Below are 25,808 nucleotides of genomic sequence, written 5' to 3' on the forward strand. Positions count from 1 at the left end.
GGGACTCGAACTGCACAATCGGCCATGTGGAATCTAGCACTTAGCCATTATACTACTGGCTGGCCCAACAAATGGAATTTCATCAAACTAAAAATTCAGCCCTGTAGCTCAGCCTTTAAGCATAGTGCAGAGGAAACAGAAGCCCATATGCCCAACTGCAGTTCAGACTCTTGCCCTGGAAACTTGAAAAACTCACTGGGCAAGTGTGTACACACGTGCCTGATGGGATGCAGAAAGGGAGGAGAAGGATTCCAGGATGATCACACCCCATCAGGTGGTACTTTTTCTCTGTCTCTCTCTCCCTCTGGTGAGTTCACACACCCTCTGGCAATGATATTAATTAAAACAAAACAAAACTTCTGTACAACAAGGAAACAATCAATAGAGTGTGAAAAAAAGAAAATATTTGCCAGTCATGCTTGTGAGAAGGAGTTATTATTCAGAAACTATAAGAAATACAGCTTGGGCCAGCAGGTGGCATGGTGGTTAAAGGTGCTGGACTCCCACATGGTTGACCCCAGTTCAAGCCCTGCATCTGGTGACTTTCTTTCTCACTTTGTCTCTTGCTCTGCTTGACCAAACTAGAAAATAATAATAGTAATGAAATAAATAAAGTTAAATAAAATAATTATTTTAAAAAATGAAATACATCTCAAGTGTGAAATAACTAAGTATATGAATTAAAAAATCAATTAACAATGAGTAAAAGAGCTGAATGGGCCTCTCTCCAGTGAAGACGTATAAATGGACAATAAATATATGAGAAATGTTCAATCAACATAAATAGCCATCAAGGAAATGCAAATTGAAATCACAATGAGATAGCAACCTTATTTTAGGTGGAATGGGTATGTTTTCCAAAAAGATGAAAAATAACAAATTCATTCAAGGCTGGAGTGGAAGGCGAGCTTTTATCCGCCATTGATGATATTAGGAGGTGGGCTCTTTTGGGGAGTTATTTGGTCACGAGTATATAAACATTATGATTGGGACTAGTGCTTTTATAAAAGAGGCACCAAAGAGTTCTTTTCTACCTCGCTCTTCTCATCAGACCCAGGCAGCAGAATGAGCTGGGCCCCTGAGCCGGGGAAACCTGGTTTCATTTTCAGGGTAGTATTCTTATTTCCACAAGACATTCAGCCTTTTGTTCCAGGCGAGGACACAGTGAGAAGGCGTTCTTTATGAACCAGGAAATTGATCCTCATCAGATACCAAATGTGTCAGGGACTTGATCTTAATCTTCTAAGCCTCTAGAACTGGGAGAAATTAATCTCTGTTGTCTGTAAGCCACCTAGTTTATGGCATTTTGTTTCAGCTGTACAAATAGTCAAAGACATGATTTCTGATTGCAAGCAGTACTTCTGAAATTAAAGCTTATTCATTATTACTGCCTTGAGTAGCTGGACAGCATTTTAAACACCTCAGCTTAGCCTGGCTTCTTTCATCTGTAATGGGTGAGAGCTTTCGAATATTACCCTGAATGAGTGCATGCGGGTGACTGGACGTTAAACTTGATGATCTGCAAAGAAGCATACCAGGTTTTTCCTAGAGTTCCCATGGCCTAAGAAATGTCATTTCAATTTAGAGAAATACTACTTTTTTTATTTTTTTTTTCAACATCTGTACCTCATAGGGCTTTAAGTCATGCCTCACCAAAACAAAATACTGTTATTTGACATTCTCGCTTTTTCCTGAATACACTAAACACCACGGAAGGAAAATGGCCTCTGGGCAGATTGATAGTCATTACGAGAGAAAAGCGTCCTGGAGTGGATCTCGCAGGGCAGCCCACCGGTTTGGCACTGCTATGGTTGCTCCTTGGTTTTGAGATTTCAGAGAGTGTTTCAGACAAATCCAGAGGATACTCTCACCGCCAGGGTGGTCTGACCACAGCAATCCTTGCTGTTCTCACCAGACCGAGGCGGCGGAAGGAGTTGGGTCCCTGAGCTGGGGGTAACCGGCTTCATATTCAGTGCACTGAGTTCACTTCCATGACAGATGCAGATGAACACCGTGTGCTGGGAGTTTAGAACTTTCTGTTTACAAAAGAAAATGAGCAGCTTAGAAGTAGGATTACGAATGTACAACGAGGCCCAGGTGTTGGAAACACATACGACCTATAAAACTCCCTGATGAGGCTTTCTTCCCTAAGCTTCACAGACAGTTCCGTTTGTGTTTACACAAATGAGAAAACAAATCAGAAGTTAACAGGAACGCTGCTGAGCCGACACGTTCACTTTCACTTTATAACCAGACGACGTCGGTAAGTGCAGGCTGTGCCAGTGGGGACTCTGCCAGGCAGGCGAGTGTGCAGTCCCCCTCCTGAAGGGATGATAAAAATAGATCCATCTTTGTCAACTCAAATCAACAGAAGAGTAGAGTGGCTTCATGCAAGGGTGTGGATAGGGTTCTGCATAAGTGGCAAAGATCTTAGCTTTATCCACAGCTATTCATTCGCTAGGGCTGTTTTATCCAATTGCCACCCGTGGGGTGGCTTAAGACAACAGAAATGAATTTGCTCACAGTACAGAAGTCCAGAGTTTGAAATCAAGAGGGATGGTCCTCTCTGGACTTGGAGGGAGAAGTCCTCCATTCTTCCATGTCTCTCCTAGTTTCTGGAGAAACTAGCCATCCCTGGATTTCTTTGGCTCATGCAGTTTTCATGCTAATCCCTGCATATGCCTACCTGTGGATGGATTCCTCTTGTTTATGTCTGTGTTCAAATTCCCCTAATTTGCAAGGACACCAACTATCGGATCTGGCCTATTGTAATCCAATATAACTTTATTTGGAATTAACTACACCTGCAAAGATTCTGTTTCAAAAAAGGTTATAGTCACAGGCAGTAGAGCTAGAACTTTTAACCGTATTTTGGGCTATCTATTTCAGTTGGCGTGTTTATTCTAGGATCTAACCAACCTGAGTATGTCTGGGACATGGAGAAGGGAAGGGCTGGAGAGGGAGGATCCACAGTCTTCTGCTGTAAAGGAGCAGTGTAGAGGGCATGGAGAAGGCACTTGGGTACTTCTAGGCGAGCTCAGGAAAGGTGGTGTGTCTCCGAAGGATGGCCCAAGGCTGGACTGTCTGTCAAAGATGAATTAAATTTTCCCACGAGTCAGACACTCTAGTACAACTGATGACATGGTAGTGGAGACAGTAGATACGGCCCCTAGCCCCAACTGAAAAAGGGGGATAGAGGCTGATTATACTTACAGTGTGGACTGTGTTACATAGCTCGCCCTGGTCCATTTTCCCTCAGGTTCATGGCTGAGACCTAGCAGCAGCGACTGGGAGTAGAATTAGAAACAGTGTAATAATCACAAACACGACAGTGTGAAATGCAGGGAGCAAAAGCAATCACTTCCCAGGCTACAAAAGACCAGGAGAGGTTTGAAACACGTTGGTGCAGAGCAAAGCCCAAGTGGAGCCCTTTACAAGTAAAAATCCTGTGCTATCAGACTTCAGTCAAGTAACATTCGTGCTGGCAGGAGATTGCACTGTTTTAGTTTCTTATTCCTGGTATAAAATCACCACAAAAATGACTTAAAGCAACCTACGTGTGATAGCTCAGAATTCTGGAGATCAGAAATCTGGAACAGCCTTGCAAGGTTAGCAGAGCTGTGCTTCTTCTGGATTCTTCAGGGGAGAATTTGTGTGTTGGGTTTTCTAAGCTCTAGGGGCCGCCCACGTTCCTTGACTCCAACCTCTGCTTCTGCCACCACGGCCCCTTCTCTGACTTGGACTTTACTACTCCTTTCTTTCACCCGTAAAGCATTCCTGTGATTACAATGGACTCACCTGGGTACCCCAGAATAGTCTTAACATCTCCAGATTAATTTTTGCTTTTATTGCCAGAGGGACCATTTGTTCACTAGAGAGAAACAGAGAGAGAGAGAGGGAGAAAGCGAAGGCAGCCCCCACTGGGGGCTGATCATGGGGCGTGGAGGCTGCGCTCCTCCGTCTCCCCAGCTCCTTGGGGTCTGGAGCATGCACATGCACATCGAGTGCTCTTCATGTCACCGGGACTGGGATTCTAAGTGTCAACGACCACGTGTGATCTGGCTTTCTCATTAGGTTGTGGGGCTGGTTCTCTTATCTCGGTATTCTTAGTCACACCTTTGAAGTCGCTTTTTCCATGTGAGGTAACATATTCATAGGTTTGGGAGCCTCGGCTTGGACATCCTAGGCAGGTCATCTTTCCTATCTGCCGTAAGCTCCCTCAGCCATCACTGCAAGGAACCTGAACTTTAGAGATCACTGCAAAAGTTAGAAGTCTCCGAAATTAGAGGGCCCTAAGGGCTTGGGACATGGGCTTTGTTTATCCCAGAAAGGCCTTTCCATTCGAGTAAATCTTTGTTTACAAATAAATACTTGCTCTTGGTCTTCTTCGTGTGTGTGTGTGTGTGTGTATTGTGAGGGTCTAGGAGTGATAGGCGATGACTTTATCTGCTTCCCTCAGCAACATTTGCCTCCAATATTAGGACAATAGTTCTACATTTTTCTGCATATGCAATGTACTCCCAGTTCAAGTCCAATGTTGTCAAAATGCCCTGAAACATTACAAGATATAAGAATAAATTATAACTACTTACTTAACAGAATGCAACAAAATGTTTATATCTAAATATATGTAATTTTAATATGCATTACATATCCATAATTTATAGCATTCAAACATAGTTGTATTATAGATATACTGTATAGTCATTGTAATGTATTATTAGAATATTATATTCGTACTAATATGAATGGTATTGCTATTCATATACAGATATAGAATATTTTGTATAGCTATATTAAATGTGTGTGTATGTATGATATAAATATACTCTCCTGTTACTTTTTTACCTCTTGATCATTCCTTTCCTAGACCTATCAAATTGGATTAAACAGAGAATAACATAAAAAAGATAATAGAATTTATAGTAGATCACACAGCAAAATATAAAATTTCATGGAAGCGAACTAACATACATGGAGCAAATGATTTGTGCCTAATATAAATATAAATGACTATAACTATACCTGTGTAATCTTCTCAATGATTGTATAAGATAATTAAATCATAATTACACCCATTGTACACACGAGAAAACAGAAAACTGAGAAGACAAGATCAAGCAGATGGCATGGGTCAAAATGTGAGCTGAATTCCAGATTTCCTGACTGCTCCAACTCCGCCATTTGCAGTCTCTTTACTCCTTGAACCTCTGGACAGCTGTAAACGGGGTTGGTGATGAAGACAGCTTGTTCACAGACAGTGGTCAGGATCAGGATCATGAAATGCCATGGTGCTTGTCCAGTTCAGTCCATTGTAAAACATCACAAAGATTGTTGTTGGGGGGGCCAGCAGGTGGCATGGTGGTTAGGGCACTGGAATTCCCACACGGCCCACCACGGTTCCAGTCCTGGACCTGGAGGCTTGCTTTCTCACTTTCCCCCTTTCTCTCTTTCTTTTTCTAGCAAAACTAATGTGAAAATAATAATAATAAATAAATAAAATAATTCTTAAAAAAATCACTGGAATTTAAAAAGACGAGAGATTAATAAAAAGAAAAGATTGTTGTTAGGTAGCTTGTCCCTGCGTGGATGTAATAATCTGTTGCACTGGATGGAACAAGCTGTTTATTTCCTCTGTAGTTTAGAAAAGGATAGTGATAAAGTACTCAAATCAAGAAGTAGGTTGTTACCAACGCAAAATAATCTGCTAGGAGTAATCTAATTTAACTGTCCTAAATCTCTAATGTAGCTATTTATTCTCTTGTGTAGTGGAGGAAACAAAAGTCTAGCAAACATTAGTAATTTTCTCAGATGGTTCCTTGGTTCGAATTACCGTTTCTAGAAGTCAAATTATCTCTTTTTCTCAAATAATTGTTTAACTTTATTTATTTATTTATTTAAATTTGACCAGAGAGGGACAGAGTGAGAGAGAGGGAAAGTGAGAAAACAAGCCACCAGGTCCGGGACTCTAACCATGGTCAGCCGTGTGGAAATCCAGCACCCTTAACCATGACTACACTACCTGCTGGCCTTGTAGAACTCAAATTCCTTTGACTGCTTTCCACTCGTTCTTAACAGTTACTCTGTCCTCGATGATGAAAAAAAATGCATCTGTGTTTAGTGGCCTCTTCACTCTCAGCTCCAGAGGAGTTCTCAGTTATTAATTAAAGAGATACGGCCTTACTGGTATAAAATGGTTATAAAATAATAATTATTAAATAAAGTCTTATCCAATTTACTTCCTTATGCTTTTGACCATCTGTATTTTCTTTCTTTTTTTTTTTTTTTTGCAACTGCATTTGGACAGTGAGTTGTTCCAGGGAAAACAGGATTTGTTGAAAAGAAAGAAAGTTCTTTTAAGGCCTTAGGGCAAATTCTGAGTTCTCTAGAAGGATTTGCTTCATATTCCTTGGTGAAACCTCTGTGCATACAAAAACCTGCAAGACACCATCTACTTTCCTTTCAGATACACAGTCTAAGGGGTGAATGTTTTCTTTTTTTAACTTTTTTGTTTTTGGAGAGGTTTTTTTCACTATAGGGCACGTGCGCTCGCCAGCCAGAGAGAGACATAGAGACAGAAAACGAGAAATGACCCCCCCCCCCGGGGGCATGGTCACGCCGTAATCCCTTCTCCTCCATTCTCCTCTCGGGATCTTGGGCACGCACGCACATGCGCCCGGTGTGAGTTTTAATCCACCCGGTCTGGGATGCGAACCGCAGTCGACTACGTGGGAGTCCAGTGACATAGCCATTACGCTAACTGCTGGTTCCCGGGCGAATGTTTTATTGTGCATGTTTGTGACAAATGCAGATCTCCCACATCTAAAATAGCGAATACAGCTTTGCAAATTTTGGGGTATTTTCAACTTTTATTTGAGGCAAAAAGTGTAAATTTTTAATTAATACCTTCCAAAAATCTGACTGTCACAAGCATGCGGAATAAACTTTTTTTCCCCCTGATCTTAGACAACAATGCTTCTGTCACTTTTCCACCCAGGTCACTTAGTAACACCTAGTCATCTCCCTGATGTCACCTTCCTCAGAAAGCCTGCCAAGGTTATTTTTCCTCTCAGCCCAAGTTGGATATATTTTACTTTTACAGGTTACCTAAAAAGTTGAGCAAATTATACTTGCTCGTGGTAATATTTTGTAGATAAGAAACTATGCAATATTTTAGCTATATTACTGTCTGTTAGTTTTTGTCTACTTGTTTATTATTTAAAATGGAATTGCTCAGCCTTCCGAAAAAGTCAGTCTTCTACACATAGATTTTTCTCTCAGAGGCTATAGATAGGCAAAGATCAGAGACACTGAGAAATTTAGTCACAAATCTTAGGAGATAGAAGCAAGAAAGTTTATTTCTTGCTCAAAATATTTATTAGCTGAAGGTTGGTTGTGACTGTGCTCAACGTGTATTCTTCATTCTGTGGTTTAAGTTGAAGAAAAAGACCCTAATTAGAAGACTTTCTTGTGGCAGAGAGAAAAAAGAAACGATAAAAATAAATGATGATTCTTAAAGATTGTGTTCATTTGGATTTCACGGTTCCCTTGATTGAGCGCATCGCATGATCAATCCTGGAGTTAACTTGGTAGAAAATTTTCTCCTACAGGAGGGGAAGCAAGAAGTTCTTGCAAAAGCAAACATAGAGATCAGTAAATAATGAATCTTCTGAACAAATAATGCAGTCTCCTACACATAGACATTCAGCAGCAAAACTGCCCTCAACCTCAGAACTCTTAGTTCCGCATTGTGTTCATTTTACTGCACACTAGCTGACAGCCAATTTGATAATGGCAGTCTTAGAAAACAACTGCTGGGACCAGCAGATGGTGTAATGGCTAAGTCGCTGGGTTCCCATGTAGTCGACAGTGGTCCAAATCCTGGATCTGGTGGCTTAAACTCATGCCGGGTGCGTATGCATGCGTGCCCAAGATCCCGAGAGGAGAATCTAGGAGAAGGGATTGCGGTATGGCTATCCTCCGTGGGGAGTGATTTCTTGCTTCCTATCTCTCTGTTTCTGTCTTTCTGGCAAGCTCGCACGCCCTATAGCAAAAACCTCTCTAAAAAAAAAGAAAGAAAACAAGTGGTATTTCAGGGCTGAGAGTGTTGCTTTATGTTTTCTACACTGAAATTTCTTGTATATGTCCCACTTCACTATGTAGAAATTGAATCTCGACAAAAAGGTCATTATTATCCTTGAACAAATAATATGATGTCAAACATTATGTAGACCCTTAAGTCTATGTTGATGTTTATGCTAGAGGTTTTTCCATTTCTCACTTCTTGGCTATGCCCATGAGAGGCATTTGCTTTAAAACTTCCCTAATTCCCAAAGTAATGAATTCATACTAGTTTACTCAAACTGGGTATTATACTCAATCTTACTTTCCCTCACTTAAGGCTGCTCTGTCAATGGAAACAGAATAACTTCAAGGATGTCTTAGCCATTCTCTTTTTCTCACCCATGCCAGCAATGCACTATTTACATAAGCCTGCTATTGACTTAGGATTTAGCCTTCTTTATCCAGTTTGAACATGACAAAATCCTTAAGAGGAAACTGAAGGATACTTTCCCAGCCTTTTAATCATTATTCTTTTCCTCTGTGGGAGTCTTGCCAGATCTTAGCTCTGGGTTTGGCCCTAAATATCTGAAGGCATTTTCAAATTCTAGTCCCTCTGTGGTCTCTTTCCTGGATTTATCCCAGCTTCCTAAATGCAACTGAAAAATAAAAAAAAAGTAAAGGGAAAAAACTAGTCTTACAAACTTAACACCCTCTTCCTTGTGAGACTTTTAAATATGCACAGATGACGATCAGTCCTTCCCTTCCTTGTTAGCCGGGATCTGAAATCCTTTGGAAAGTCATTACCTACCTTTAAACTTTTCCATTCTGAATCAGTTTTTGTTGACACACCTGAACTGTTGCTCCTGGAACTGGAGCTATTTGTTGAGTCCTTCCAACTACCAAATTGAACCCTGCATCGCAGATGCGGACCTTTGCCAGGGTCAAAAGAGGAAAGAAAACACATGTGGAAGCAGAGAGGCAGCCCTGGGCAGGAGATGAAGACGATAGTGGTTACTTGGTGCCTGTCCTAGTCAGGATTCTCCAGAGAAACAGACGAGTAGGTCATGCATAGCTAAACGAGGGGGATATGGTGGAAATTGGCCGACAGGATGAATGGGTGCAGAGAAGTCCCACGTGCCGTCTAAGAGTGGGGAGCCAAGAATATCAGCAGTGAACTCTAGTCTGCCTCCTCAGGCCTGAGAGCCTGCCCCTCTGATGTCTGTGACCTGAAGATGGACGTCTTAGATCCAGAAGACAAAACAAACTCGGGCCTTCAGCAGACTGAAGCATGTCTGTCCACATGGGTGAAGATGGATGTCTTTCACTTGGTCTACCAATTCGAAGGCTAATCTCTCCCTGAAACTCCCTCAGAGACCCCCAGAAACAACCACACCGGCTTTCTTGTCCATCAATACAGTTGAGCTGACACAGCTGATCACCGCTGCTATTCCTGAGCTGAAACTGAGGGTCCACAGCACCCGGGAGACCCTCCTGCCCACTCCTTCACACAGCCTTTCTCTGTCCTCGGAATGGGAGGGAGCGGCATGCTCTGGCAGTTAGGGGTGCAGCCTTTGAACCCAGGCTATCTAGGTTTAAATTTCTTGCTATCGCTTGACTAATTTTGATTAAGTTATGTAGTTATTCAAATCCTCAGGTTTTATTTCTGTATAAATGGTGCATATCAATACTTTATGATTATTTCTATTAAATGCTTTATGATTATTTCTATTAAATATTAAATGGTAGATGTTGGGACCAGCAGTTGGCGTAATGGTTACATCACTGGACTCCCATGTGGTTGACCATGATTCGAACCCTGGACCCAGCTACTTAAAACTCACTCTGCACATGTGCATGCATGCCCAAAATCTGGAGAGGAGGAGAAAGGATTGCAGCATGGCCATCCCTCCTGGGGGTTATTTCTTGCTTTCTGTCTCTCTGGTGAGTACACACATCTTATAGCCAAGATCTCTAAAAAAAGAAAGAAAGAAAGAAAGAAAGAAAGAAAGAAAGAAAATGATATTTTTTTTAAAGAATTACTTTATTTAACTTTATTTGTTTATTTATTTATTTTAATTTGACCAGAGAGAGAGATGGAAAGTGAGAAAACAAGCCACCAGGTCTGAAACTCGAACCATGGTCAGCCATGTGGGAGTCCAGCGCCCTTAACCGCCATGCCACTTGCCATCCCCAGTAGGTGTTATTAATAGGAACTCAAATTAGGACACTGAACTTTCTTGTTTTCTCCTGCTCTGTCATAGTACTTTTGATCATAATTTTATTATTTCTATTTTCCAAAATTTTATTTGAATATTGTGCCTGGATTCACATGCAAAACATCATATGCCTTATCTCAGGTTATGTTCTCAAATCCTCTGTAAGGAAGTAGTCAGAATTGTTTCTGCAGATGTATAAGCTGTCCTCTACATTTCGGCCAGCTAAATTATTAAAGATTTAAGTAGCATCATTATAATTTGATTTTTCATCCATTTTGCTTTAAAGCCTCACATCCTTTTTCTGCCGTCTCTCTGGAACAATATCAATATAGCAATAACGGTTTCTTAAAAAGGGACTTCCTTTGTCATGCTTCTTTTGTCTATGTGGCAGGAGGCCCATTAGTGTGACTTCCTGTCCCAGCCCCAGTTTCCACGCCTTCTCCATTGTTGGTGACTTACGGAGGAACTGGGAGCGGCTCTGGCTCATCCACCTCTCTTCCCTCTTTTGAGGAATCTGCCCATCAATGGAGAGTGTGTGACCTGCCGTGCCAGAGGCCTTGCAGCAAGTCTGCTCATAGAGACCGCACTCTGGAGCCAGAGCTGCTGCTGACTGTTTGGGCAGGTCTGACTAATTCCGGGCAGCTTTTAGGAAACTCACTGTTCCTATACAATCAGCCGCATCTACCCTTGGAGCTTTTAACAGTAGCAGAGAAAATATTTTCATTTCCCTTGACCTTATTTCCAACTCCATCTCAGTTGGTTTCCAATTGAGCCAGGAAAACATTCATTTTATTGGATCCTCTCAAAGGTAATTATCAAGACTGATCTTTTAAAATGATGCCAAAAGACAAGACAAACATGTCTCACTGGCCATTGGGAGGCCAAATATTTGTGGAAAGCGATTTCCGGAAAGAGTCAGAATTCTTAGCATCATGTTCAGGTTTGTTTAAAACTTTTTCCTCATAATTTTCAGTGCTAGAGATGTCAAGGGTAGGTCTAGGTCCACAAATATCTTTGTATCTGAGGGTATGAGCAAATAATTTGGGGACACTTGGTTCCATAATCTCCTCAGTACTCCTGAAGTGAGTGGTTGACACATTTTTGAGGAGAGAGATTCATTTTAGAATTGATTTACAATGATGAGCCTTTTCTCTCTCAAGTGAAAATTTTAAAAAATTGAAAACCAAATTTTACACTTAGTTCATTCGTATGTTATTTCCTCTTGTCTCATGCTTGGACAACTCAGGTAGCAAGGCTATTATAAGACCAAATGTCTGTGTTGATCTACTTTTATTTTGAATGATAAAATCCAATCCCGTTTGGCTTAAGAAACGAAAACAAATATTTGAAAGGATGTTTAGGCGTCTGTTAGGAGAGGAGGGAGGAATCAACAACTGGGAAGGAAAGAAACAAAGGCATTCCAAGATGTGGAAGTGAATTTAAAGTTGTAACGATGAATCCTGGAGTAAGGGCCTTGAGGTCATGCTGCTTTGAAGAAGTGGCCTTAGGGTGGACACTGAACTTGTCTGACTCACAGCGAGTCTTTCCGAGAGGAGCCTTGGTCATTTTCCCATCACCGTGGTTACTGGCCTTTGTTTTATTTCTGACTTTGACTCTCTCCTACAACCTACGGCATTTTCCTGGCGTAACTATGTATGTGCTTGTGATTTCCTAGTTTCCAACTCGACTGACCCCGGTGACTGGTTACACCATGTACTCGATCCCTCATTTTATTACTTTTAATTATTCAGTTGTTTTACCAATCTTTCATATGAGCGCACTTTGTATTATAAATTAAAACTATGAAGGCGGAGACCAGCAGTTGGCGTAATGGCTATGACGCTGGACTCCCATGTAGTCGAGTGCAGTTCAAGACCTGGACCCGGTGACTTAAACACACACGTGTGTGAGCGTGCTCAAGATCCCGAGAGGAGAATGGAGAAGAAGGGATTGTGATTGCGGAGTGGCCATCCGCCCTGGGGGGTGACGTCTCACTTCATGTCTCTCTGTCTCTCTCTGTCTTTCTGGCAAGTACACGCACCCTATAGCAAAAACCTCTTAAAAAAAAAAAAAAAGGAAACTATGGAGGTCAATAAACCTGACTCCTGTCATTTTCAGTGGTAGTAGGGAACCTTCATGTGTGGTAGAGGAATTTTACCACATTCAGCACTACTACTTAAATCTTATTCTAACAATCAATATAGAAAAGTAATATATTTGGGCCAGACCAATGGAAAAATCCTCACTAAACTCTAAACTTTGTCTCTCACTCTCAAAACCAAAAAGGAACCCTTGTGTCTGAGCACTCTGGGAAAGAATGGTTACCTTTCTATGGTTTAATCATTCATATTTGTTTTCAGAAATAAACTGTGTTAATTATTAAATAAATAAATAAAATAATGTCTCTCAGGAAAAAGGTTCTTTTTTTTTTTTCTTTTTGAGAGGTTTTCGCTATAAGGCGCGTGCGTTCGCCAGACAGACAGCAGACAGAGAGAGACAGAAAGCGAGAAATCACCCCCCAGGGGGGATGGCCACGCCGCAATCCCTTCTCCTCCATTCTCCTCTCGGGATCTTGGGCACGCACGCACACGCGCCCGGCATGAGAAAGGTTCTATTTTTTGTTTAAGAACTTAATTCTTTTTTTTTTTTGAACTTAATTCTTCATCTCTTGACTTAAGGTTGAGATATATCATTACATAAGGTTTGCTGCTTAGGTCTTACTATATAACCTGTTTTTTACTATTGCCCTGAAATATAAATTTTTAAAAAGAATGAATTGAAAAGGTTATTACAGATTTTCTTTTCCTTTTTTTTTTGAGAAAACAATCACTGCTCGTTCATCTCAGTCATAACAACCATGACAGTCTCTGAATAATCAGTAATGAAATAGACACAGACCCAATGTTCCACGGAATGACTACAAAGAGTGGAATGCAAGAATCCGCTCTGGAGCAATGTTTACTGAGGATAGTCATTAGGCTGTCTGGGGCTGAGTCTTCAAGTTCATTTGCTCTGAGAGCGAAGGCCGTGGGCTGCGACTCCATCATTCTGTTCCATTACACACTTTGTTCCAAAAGAAATTCTCACCTTGGATTCCCCATTGACTACGCAGGATCACAGGGACAAATTATTATTTTCAAGAGCAGGATGTTCAAGACTGTGGCATGGTTTTGAGAGACTTCGATGTCTATCCATAGCTTTCACAGCAAATATAACTTTGATCCTCTGTATTCTAAAACATTTTCTTCTAGGTATTTTTCTATAAATATACACTAGATATATAGCACTGTATATGTTTGAAAATATGATTTTGTTTGCTTACTATAAAGTGCATGTGCTTGTTGGAGAGAGACAGAGACAGGGTAGGTAATAAGAAATCACTCCCCAGGGGATGGCCATGCCGCAATTCCTTCGCCTCCTACTCTCAGGATTTGGGGCGCACAGACACACACCCAACATGATTTTCAAGCCACTGGACTTAGGACTTGACCACACAGTTGGCCATGTGAGATCCAGCCACTTTAACCTCCATGCCTTCTGCTGGTCTGAAAACACAGTGGTTTTCCCAAGAGGCATTTAGCATAGTGAGTATTCAAAAAGGCCAGAGTGGGTTGAGGTGGGCTTTGGGGTGGGACTGACATTTGTCCTCTGAGTCGGATCTTGTTCCTCGTGCTCACGCTCATGGCCAGATTTCCATGACCAGATCCACATTTCTCACAAACCAATTTTGCAGCAGATTATTGTTCACCACCGAGACTCTGCTCATCACAGAGATCAAGGGGTGTTTGCAGCCACTTTAGAGAAGAGGCGGGCCATTGATAAGGGCTGCTTTCTCCACCCGGATAAATTGATTTACTCTGAAAATGACAGCTCATTGCAGTGAGCAGTTTTATTTTGCATTAACCCAAACATTAAATTACATTTCATGAGAATGCATTGGTGGCCACAAAGCTGGTCCACGCTTTGGGGCTGACTCAGCTGGGGTCACAGGTTGAGGCGCTGGGGTCATACCTGATTAGCGAACAGTGCACTTGCCTCAGGCAGGCAGCGAGGGGGCGATGGAAACATTAATGAGGGACGCGCTTCCCAGCTGCGAGCACGTGCTTGGCAGCAACAGCACTGGAGCGGTTTCTCCCGCTGTCAGAGAACCTGACTTCTTCTGACTGGGGTCAGCAGCGGGGTGGGTGCGGAACACAGAGATGATGCACCTCGAGACTGGTGAGTTTGGGCCCCTAGGAGAAGGTAACTGGGACCAAAGACGTGATGTAGGAGAAGCTGCAGCAAGGGGAGAACATGGCTGGAGCGCGGCTGGCTCTTCAAAGTGAGAGAGATACCAGGGCCTGCCACACCAGTGGCGTGAGTTGTTTCATAAAACAGCCTCAGAGAACTAGATCGGGCCACCTCCTCTTACAGTTTCCGTGGGTACAGGTAGAATGTGCAGCAGCGGCAGCAGGAGGAACAGCTGACCGGCAAGCCAGAGAAGACCTCGCCCGAGAGGACACGGTAGGAGGATCCAGTCTGGGACAAACTACAGGCTCACGTGTCACACAGAAAAGCACATCTACTTCCGATGACCTGGGACGGCTGCAGGGCAGCACCATCCCGTCCGTGGGCATCCTGATGGCTCAGCTCTGCTGGGCCTGGCCAGTCTCCACTGAGTCCCCATACTCGGGTTCAAGATGAAATCAGGTCACGGATTGAGGTGGCTTTGTTCTGGGCCAGAGCGTGCGTGTGGAAAGGATGGTAGAACTGGCCTCTCTGCTTAAATGGGGACGGTGTGTTGCCTGCGTTGGGGAAAGGCGGTCCACTTCTCTGATCTGTGAGGGGGTGTGAGGTGGTGGACACCTCTCCTTAGGGGAGGAGGCCTCTGGAAGGGGAGGGCTTTTCTTTCATTTCATGGCCTCTGTGGGGAAGATCAATGTATAACGTGGCAGAATCCATACAGGAAGTGTACTGTAGAGGAGAAACCCACTTCACACTGTGCCTCTAAGACAGGGGCATGCTGAAGGTCAAAGGTAACCTGCAGGGAGAGCACAATCCCAGGGAGGGCGGGGAAGACAGGGGCTGAGTCCGGGCTTCGGCCACAACGCCCTCAGCCTTGGAAGTCCAGGCCTCCGGCAGAAGAGGCAGTGGATAAAGCCACGTGGGCTCAAATGAAGACTGCTCGAGCCAAGGCTCCACCTTTGGAGGGGAGTGTCCAAAGTGGTCCTCTTCCCCAGGAGGTTGAATTCCCTGGAATTCTAAAGCTGGAAGGCCAGGAACCTACATCTCTGCATGCTGGGATAGCTCGCTGTCTAAATAAATTATTTCAATACCACTTTCATGTCTCAGTCACATAAACGTTTGTGTCACAGAAGAGATTCCTATAAAAGCTCCCCACGTCTCAGTTTAGAGGGATGTGTATCTGGGTATTGCTTGTGCCGAGTAGACTCTTCAAATGGGTGAGTTGCTCATAACTCTTTCTCTTGGGGTAACTGAATGGACTGAGATGATCTTAAATGAGAGCATCTGTTATTTACAATAGAAATTAATCCCTTATAATAGTCCAGAACGCTCACGTTTATACATGAGGAGACCGAGCCAGGGAGAGCAAGAGAGTCACCCAAGAGCCTCACCGTGTGTCTGATGAAGCGTGTTCTTCTGGAATTCTCGCCCACATCTCAGTATGGCTCTCTTCCTAATTGGCCTTGTTCTTCTCTGTTGGTTATGATGTGGATTTCTGATGTCAACTTACCGAGTTCCAAGTGATACTAAAGGCAAGCAAAACAAAGAAATAAACCCAATCTGTACTATAGACTAGCCAGACTTTTTTGGATCTTAACTCTACTTCTGAGCTGAGTGAATTTGTAAAATGCTGACCCTTTGACACTTCAGCTAATTGGCACTCCCATGAAATGGCCAAAAGATGCCTCTCTTAGAAGGCGGCTATGAGACTTAAGCCAGGCGAGTCCTGTGTGTGCCGTGCACCCGGCAGTCTCGTTGCAGATGTGAGCTCCCTTCTCTTCAGCTGTCTTTATGCAGATAGGATTCCAATCTCAGCTTCAAATCGATCCCTATATGCCTAGAAATGTGTCTTGCACTTAACGAAAATTGAGGTTAATAAATTAATACTTGAGTTTATCACAAATGGAAAATACACTAATGTTACTTCATGTGTGATTGGGGCTGCACTATTCTTTTTTAAAAAATAATTTATTTTGGGACCAGCAGATGGTGTAGTAGTTATTTTGCTGGACTCCCACATGGTCTATAGTGGTTCAAGTCCTGGACCCAATGGCTTGAAAATCACACTGGTTGTGTGTGTGTCCATGCCCAAGTTCCCAGGAGGAGAATGGAGAAGGGATTGCAGCATGGCCATCCCCCCGCGGGTGTGTGTGTGTGTGTGTGTGTGTGTGTGTGTGTGATTTCTCACTTTCTCTCTCACTGTCTCTGTGTGTGTCTCTCTCTCCAGCAAGCACACATGCCCTAAGACAAAAACTTCTTAACAAGTATTTATTTAATTTTGTTTATTATTATTACTATTATTATTATTTAAGTTTGCTACAGGGTACATGTACTCACCAGAGGAAGACAGGGTGAGCGAGCGAGGGGAAATGAGAAAACACACCAGTCGGTCCGAGACCAGAACTGCAGTTGGCCCTGTGGGAGTGCAGTGCCATCACATCGCCACCACACCACCTGCGGGCCGGTGTTGCACAACCTCCTGAATGTGTACTTCTGACATGAAAAAATGATTTAGGCGAGCCTGTCACAGAAGACACCTGCGATGTTCTGTGGAAACATCAACATGAAAGGGACAGGTGTCTGTGTTTCATGAAGGTAAACTGAGTCTGGAAAAGTGCAGAGAAACAGCTCATTGCGGCTTGGCTGGTATGGAAGCAACAGAACTGAAATGCAGTTTTCCTGAAGACGGGGGCACCAGACTTTGTGGGAACAATGTTCTGTTCTTCCTTTTTCCTTTCCTTGCTTATTTCATTATTTATTTATTGTTAGTTGCACACGGACAGCGTTCGTGTCCCTAAGCAGTGAGTGGAGTGTTAGTCGGGGACATCATGGGAGCTCAGATGTGTTCCCTGCTCTAAGCAGAAAGCTTCCGGCAGGCAGCAGTTTAATGAGGCAATCTCAAAGCAGCTTAGACCATTGTTTGTCTTTTGCCTTTGTTTGCAAATTCAGCAAAATTTCGTGAAATCTGCCAGAAAATGACAAGAGTCTAGCAAAATTGCTCATAACTAGAGGGGCTGGGTGAAACCAAGCTGTCACTGCCTCCTCCTGTGGCAATCTCCTCTGCCGACGAGCTTGGTACCTGTGGGTGTTCACAGAGTCAGGGCCACAGCAGCTGGCGTGGGCACTTTCTCCAGGGCTTCACCTCTGAGCCTGGCATCCAGGGCTCACGGCAGCGACTGAAAATATCTGTTGCCTAGAAAATTGCCTCTAAGAGTCACTTTGTAAAACCATTTCTGGAAAATAGGGTCTCAGAGCGATGATTGCAGTAGGTTTCAAAAATAAACCAAAAAAAAAAAAAAAAGAAAAAAAGAAACATCCCAATTTTTACAACTGGATGCAGAGCAGACTCCAGTAGGAGGGAGAGATGAGGAAGGAGAGGAAAAGGAGGAAGAGAAGGAGGAGGGGGTGAGGAGGAGAAAATGGCAATAACAAGGAAGAGGAATCTTTTAACAGAGTCCAGGACCTGGGATTGGCACCCTGTAGGGCTTCTCCCTTTCTAATACCAGCCAGATGAGAGCAGGGTTAATTGGCATGGGAGGGGCTCCGGCTGTTCCCACTCCCCACCGGAGGGAGAATTTACCTCTCTGCATCTCACTCTTCCACCATCTAGTAGGAGTGCTGAGTCTCTGCTTCCTCGGCTCTTAAGGTCCCACAGGCTTGAGAAGGAGAAAGTTACAGACTAGAGGGCACTGGGAGATGAGACGATTCCGTCCTTGTTCGGTCAGATACCACCACCACCACCACCACCACCCCCACTCCTACTCATTGCTATTTCCTTGTAGCTAATATGAATACAGGGCAAAATGGAAAGTAACTATAACATAAGCCAGGCGTATTACTGTTTGGATTTGGAAGACGACAGAGGGAAGCCTTTCTGGGTGAGGTTGTTTGCAAGGCTAAGAGTGGCTGCAGGACCTGGGGAAGTGAGAGGGGATTTGGAGATGTGGCTAACTTGCTGAGAGAAGCAAGGGGGAGCTGGAATGCCTTTGTTCAGCATATTAAACATGGCTTTTGTTGTTTGTTTTCTGTACTGTGATTCTGTACAAAAACTGAGTCACCGGCGTTGCTGACATTTTCCAGGTGATGTTAGTTCCTTGGTTATAATCCCACCGAAGGAGACTCTTCACCCAACTCTTAGGTCTCTTTTTCAGTGTGATGAATGGTTAGACTAGAGGGGAGCAGAGTGACTGGTCTGGGGTACCAGCTTTGCTTCACTAAGCTGCTCTTTGGGGAGCAGGGATGAACACCGATAACCATAAGGTCTTCTCTAGTCAGTGTGAGTTCGGGATTACTTCCCTGTGTCTAAAGCAGAAGTACCACGGAAGGGCGTCCTCTGTGGGTTACTTGTGAATTATAAGGAAGAAGGGACTGGCCCCTGAGGCTGGAAATCCCCCTGAAAGTCAAGTTTGCTGTTAGAGGTCATAGACATGTAACTACCCCTTCCTGATGCTGGCCCTAAGGGCAGGCTTCTGAGAAGTAGAAGGTGTGAGGACAGGCGTCAAGTGGGATCTTGGACCATTGAAGTTCATAAAGCACTCTTGATTTAAAGAAAAAAACGTGAGGTTGATGAAACCCACCAAACCTCACTCTAAAATGTGCATTCATGTGTAATTTTACAGAAACGAATTCTAGATCTGGACAACCTTATTTAAGCCAAGGGGTGAGAAACTAAAGATAAAGACACAGGACATAAAAGAATTCAAAACATAGTGGGAATGTAGACAGCTTCCAAGTGGTGTCTCCACAGGAAAAGGAGAATGGAGACTGTAGGGGAAGTGAGGGGCACTGGGGAGAGAGGGAGGGGGGTGTTTCAGAACCAACACAGTTCTGGCTCCTACACTCGGCTGCTTCTCAGCTTTGCCTGAATCCCTTACCTAAGCCAGGTCTTGTTTTCCCCAGTTATAAACACCGTGTACATCAAGCACTTAGTACGTAGGCCCTCAGAGTGTGAGAGCAACCGCGAAGAGAAAAGGAGAGACAGAGCAAAGAACGAAGGGAGGAAGAATGCCAAAAGGGACCATGACTTCATTTTATTGTATCTATATGTACGTAAAAGTAGTTTTTAAATTGTAAATTTCTATATAAATCTTAAATGCCAATCAATCTCTTATCTTTCAGGTATTGTGGTCTATGTTAAAACAGCAACAACAACAAAATGTATTTCAGAGTCAAGTATCTTGACATTGCTTGCTTAACAACCAGCCCTTTTCTCTCTTTCTTTCTTTTTTTTTTTTTTTTTGGAGAGTTTTTTGCTATAGGGCGCATGCGCTCGCCAGACAGACAGAGAGAGACATAGAGACAGAAAGCGAGAAATCACCCCCCAGGGGGGATGGCCACGCCGCAATCCCTTCTCCTCCATTCTCCTCTCAGGATCTTGGGCACGCACACACATGTGCCCGGCGTGAGTTTTAAGCCACCGGGTCTGGGATGCAAACCACGGTCGACTACATGGGAGTCCAGCGACATAGCCATTACGCTAACTGCTGGTTCCCCAAAACCAGCTCTTGAAGCAGGCATGGGATCTGCTTTGTAGCAACTCCTGGTTCTCATGTAAATAACCTCACTGCGGCTGATTACACACTACCAACGTGGTATCACAAAACGCAGAGTGAGCTCGCTCAAGCCAGTGTGAGCTGGGTCCAGTGGACCATCCTCCATCCTGAAATGAGACCTTGCAGAGAGAACCTCTCTAAGGAGCGCTTCATGGCCCATTAATACGGGCACGTGTAGGTATCTCTCAGGGCACAGTCTGTTCAGAAGATTGAATGCAATAATTCACGGGAATGCCAAAGTGCCCAACGCACAGTGCCTGGTGCACAGCAGATGTCAGGCCCTTCTTTTTAAAAAGGATGTGTAAAACTCCAACAGGTTTCCTCAAGTTTGTGTTTTAGAGGAAGAATTGGGAGGAGAAACTATGTCCCTTAGGAAAAATAATACTAATTTTACATTTCTGCCTTCCTTTTGTTCTTTTTGAAATGATCTTATCTAAACAATTTTCCTTGGCTTTCATTTTGTCTGAATGGGACTAGATGGCCAGTCTCAGAAAGGACAAAATAAATGAGAAGTAATAACCATGGCCACAGTGCCATGTTTACTTTATAAATACAATGAATCTTTCAGAACATTTTGTCTGATAAAATGACATCGCTGGGACCCTAAAGCTGAATTTACATGGATTTAAGGATTTAATAAAAAATGCTTACAGCTTGATTTATTACAGAAGTTACCAACCAACTGACTAAACCCACACATGGTTTAATTCAAGCCCCGGGGACATGTCCACACACGCGGCTATGCACGTACACACATCTATACGTAAATGTGTGTATGTGCAGATGCACGTTTACATTAGTTTTTATTCACAAATACAAGTAATTTGAAACAAGATGACTCAGAAATTTATTCATGTGTTGGCTCACTCATTTGTTCACCCAGTCATTGTCATTTATGCCTCAACTTTGTGTGGAATATCTGTGAAGTGGCCAACATTGTGCTGGGCAAGAGGTAACCTGCTCCTGAGAAAGACAGACCATGTGGGGATAATTGCAAGTACAAAAAGGCAAAACACCGTGATGAAAACGGTGAAAGACACCCAAAACTTGTTACTTTTTATTTTGTTAAATGAATATTTTACAGAGAATGGAGATATGGGAAGAATGACTAGTTAGTAAGTTTTAATTTTTGGCTTACATGCTCACACCGAATAATAATTTAGCATAAGACTGTCTTTTTGAAATCACGTCACTGAGTATTATTACCCAAGACTGAACACCGCTTTGGATTCAGCGTCTAAAGGCACCTGCAGGGCAATACACATTCCGGCCTGTAGATGGCAGGCGTCTCCCACTATTGTTATGACTCCCTGCACCTGCTGGACGCGCGCTTTGGCTGTGGGATCCCGTGGCCACCGCTGGCCTCCTCCCGCGTGGGGAAGTGCAGAGCTCAGTTTATTTACTTGGACCATCTCAGAGCCTTGTGATGCGACACATTTTTCATGTCAGGGATTTTTAATGTTCCTGAACATTTTGCGAGCACAGCCCGTAACTGTGTGCGTGGGAAGGGCTTCAACTTGAATGACTGTTGATCTTCAGATATAAATTTTAAAATATTTAGAAAAAAAAGTCAATACTGTAGAAAAATCTGGTAAGTTCAAAATAGACTACTCACTCTAACGTAAATATGCCTGCTAAGCACCGACCCTGTTCATACAACTCGCCACCTCACCGTTCTCTGAGACAGTGGCAGCTGCTAGTGTCTTGGCCCCCGGGCTGGAATAATTTCAGTGAAGCAAGCTTTTTTGGCTTCCTCCTATGTGGCAGATACTGCAGTAGGTAGTAAGGGAGTATATGAAACCTGGACTTTAGATTCATAATTTTGGGGAGGAAACTAACAATAATGCAGGCAGAATATAACCTCAGAAATGCCAGCAAGGTATCATGGGAGTGGGAGGATGGAGATTATGTCCAACAAGAGGTGAAATCTTTGTGGAGAAGGAAGAATTTGAACTGTGTACACGGTTATGCAGAAACACTTCCCAGATAGTTAGGAAGAGACGGGGACTCTGAACATTAGGGTCTAAAGACAAAACTATATTTTATAAGCTTCCATGGAACAAGTCTAAGGAGCCCGGCTGTAAGTGCTGGCTAACTGAGGCGTGTAGCAGGCAGGTATTTCTCTTCATAAGGCTGTATTTCCTTTTCTATCAAGTGATATTACAAAACCCAGTCTCACTTGTGCATTGAGGGGAGGTCAGGTGCACAACGCGACGCATGGCAGATGCATAATCACTGGAACTTTCTCGTGACTCTATGTGCCAAATGTCTTCCTTTTATTTTGTTCCTGGGAATCTCTGAGAAGGTAGTAAACATCACCTTCCTTCCAGGATTTCTCAGCCTTGGCATCACGGACAGTGGGGGGAGAGGAACTCTTTGTTATGAGGGCTCTGGGATACTGTAGGATGCTTAGCGGCATCTCTGTTCTTTACTCCACGGTGGCCCATGGAGTCAACCCAGTTCACCTGTGGCAACCCAAAAAGTCTTCAAACATTATCAAAGTCTGCTGGGGTGGGAGGTCAAATCCACCCAGACTGAGCACCACGGCCTAAGTCCCTGAGTGGGTTTACAGCACAGGTAACACTTCCTGACGCAGCTGTGTCTTACGCCACAGAGTGCAGCTCTCACTCAGAGCCGTGGAAGCCCTGCCTCCCCAGCCTCACTCAGCTGCAGCACGTCCACTTCTCTGGCCTGTCCTGTATCACCCAGCCTCAAAACGTCGTGGACACTGCAGTTTGTGTCTTAGCGTCTTTTCCCGGACGGCTCAAGGGCCCTATGACTGTCTGTGTTGCCGTAGGTCTGTGATCTGGTTTGTCTTGGGAGAACACTTCACCCACTGTAACAAAGTTTCGCCGGCCTGGCGAAGGCGGTCTGTTCTAGCAGGCTTCTGTGTGGGTCCTGCCTGGCAGCCTGGATTCCCAGTAGTGCTGCTCCAACCTCAGGTTACTTGTCTAAGGCCCTGGCATCTTTCCAAGTTTGAAATCATCTCACCGCCCAATATCGTGAATAACTGATAAAGAACTATTATGTGCAAAGCTTTTCAGAGGAACTATTAAAGTGTTTGAATATGATTTTGATGTCTGTCTCTATGAGACAATAACAAATAAATGGCATTGGGACTTGAATTAAACCATAAGTTGTCTTGTAGTTTTATTTTTTTATCTTGATTGTTTTTTCTGCTTTGTGCTCTTATGGAGTATACACCTTAGGGTGTGAGCATCTGCCAGACAGAGGGGAAGACAGAGACTGAGACAGGGAAAGTGAGAAATTACACCCCTGGGGGATGGCCATGCTGCAATCCCTTCCCCTTGATTCTCCTCCTGGAATCTTAGACATGCATGTGCATGTGCCCAGCATGATTTTCAAGCTACCGGTCCAGGACTCCATATGGGAGCCCAATGATGTAACTGCTATGCCGTCTGCTGGCCCCAGTCAAAATTCTTACTGTACTGTATATTAAGTTTCTGAAATAGACTCTACCGAAGCCAGTCTCTTTTTGGCCAAATCCCTTTCTCCAGGATTTTAAAGATTCTATCTTTATTGTTTCTCCCATAAGTTTGATATACGTTAATCAGGTGATCTCAAAAAGCAGACTCAAAACAGGGACCTGCCTTATATAGTTTATTTCAAGAAGTGATTCCAAGGAATAAAATAAGGAAACAGGAGAAATTAAACAGGGAAGAAAGGAAAAAATACCCTAGAGTGTGTTACTGGAATTGTCAGTGGTGTGACTCTCAAGCTAAAATCCTGCTTGGACACTTCTGAGTCATGTAGAACCTTCTCACCCTTGCCCACCTGGGGGACAGAAGAAGGTTGATTGATTCAGTGGCTCCAGTCTCTGCTGGGTTTGAAGTTGCTCCATGGAGTATTAGTTCCATCCTACTTCCAAGCTTGGTCATGTGCCGCAACAGCCTAGCTGTTTGATACAAATGACTAATATGGCAGCCTGTGATATTTGGTTCAATGAGAGAGAAATGCCAAAAGACTTTGCCTACTTGAATTAAAATGTACTGCTCCAGTTCTGGTTGGAGTAAAACTATGGGAAGGGAGGCTATGACCAGGACGGAAGAACTAACTAGTAGAGGTGGCATGCCCAAATTCCTCCAGAGGAGGTCTGGGCCACTGGCAGGCCAAGAGCCATGTTATGTGACCAGTGTCAAAACTCCCAGAGTAGTCTTAATGGCCTCTAGGCTGTTAAGTGACTAGTCACCCATAGGGAGGATACAGCTCCATCAGATAAGCAGTAACTCATGCAAACGTGTTGTCCAGATAAGGCCAGCATTACCAAAGGAAGATGAAATTTCAACATGGTCTCATATGGATATTTTTTAAAAAACATAATAAACCTCTTGTCCTGCCTTTACTTTGCAATTTTGTCCTGTCAATTTTCTCAGTCCATGTGGACCTGGATCAAAGAAGAATCTTCTTCCAAGAAGATTCCAAGAATCTTCTTCCATGATAACTACCCCTGGGATTTGTTACAACATTATCAAAAGAGAAAGGCTCACCGGTTGCTACTGTTATCTGTGTCTTTTGTGATGGAAACTGTTCATGTGATTTACAGTTGCTGCAGGAACTGGGCTTAGGGTGAGTCTTGCTTATATGTGCAGTGAACACCAATGCCATCTAGACCTTACTTACGACCTCTATGAACTAGGAAAAGCTTGTGTTAAGCAGTTTCAAACAGTAATGTTGGAGACATGGCTGGATGGCTCTGCTTGATAGATAAAACATTCAAGAGGTGAATTAAATATTAATCAACATGGATATAATATGATTTCAACTCTTTACCCAAACCTCTAAAGCTTCCATATGTGAGAGGACTTCAAAATAATCTGTGGGAGAGTGGAATTAAAGTATGAGTTTATTTTGTTGCAAAAAAAAAAAAATTAAAATCGATGCATGTTTTTCACTACATGTAGTTTTCATAAACTATTTGAAGACCTTTTATATATGTTATTTAACATTCCCTGCACATTCAATTTACATTGAAGTACTCCATTTTGAGTGTGTTCATGTGTGGATGTACGTGTGGGAATGCAGAGGTTACAGGTTAGTATGGATTAAAGGAAAAAACGATCGTATTAAGTTGGGTTCTCTTAGTAGCAGAGTATGGGACAAAGATTTGAGTATAAGTAGCATTGTGGGTGACCCAAGGAAACACTGACATGGAGCAAGGAAATCAGAGTGGAGAAAGAAAACTGTGTGACTCCTGGTCCTCTGAGAAGCAAATATCCAGACAGGTTTACATGTATAAAGATTTTATTGTATTAGCTGGAAATACCTGTGCAAGAGGAAATGCTCAGCAACCAGGAGAAGCTGGGAGAGTAGTCAGATTGCATTGGAGGTCCGAGTCTTAGTCAAGAAAATAGAAAGGGAAGGAAAGAAGTTGGGTGCTAAAGGCAAATTGGTGAGGCCTACAGTGCTTAGGCCATAGTAAGCCACCAGAGGACTGCTACATCTGCCTTGGCATCTTGCCTCTCCCAGTCATTGGCCAGGAGAAGCCATGGCAAGTATGGCCTCAGTGAAAAAGAAGTGAAAAAGCAAAGTGTAAAAGCAAAGCAGCTGGGGCTATCAGTCGGTTACTTATGTGCAGCTGGAGACCTGGCTGGTATGTTCTCAAAACCATCAGCCTGTGGTCAGCATGGGCATTGGACTGAGCCTTGCTCAGGACTTGTAGTGACTGTGATGCACAGACCTCAACGTTGACAGTAGAGGACACTGAGGTTATCCACTTGCTGCCATGAGGCAT

The sequence above is a fragment of the Tupaia chinensis genome, unplaced genomic scaffold (genome assembly GCF_000334495.1).
Source record: "Tupaia chinensis unplaced genomic scaffold, TupChi_1.0 Scaffold000138_1, whole genome shotgun sequence".
NCBI classification, from domain to species: Eukaryota; Metazoa; Chordata; class Mammalia; order Scandentia; family Tupaiidae; genus Tupaia; species Tupaia belangeri.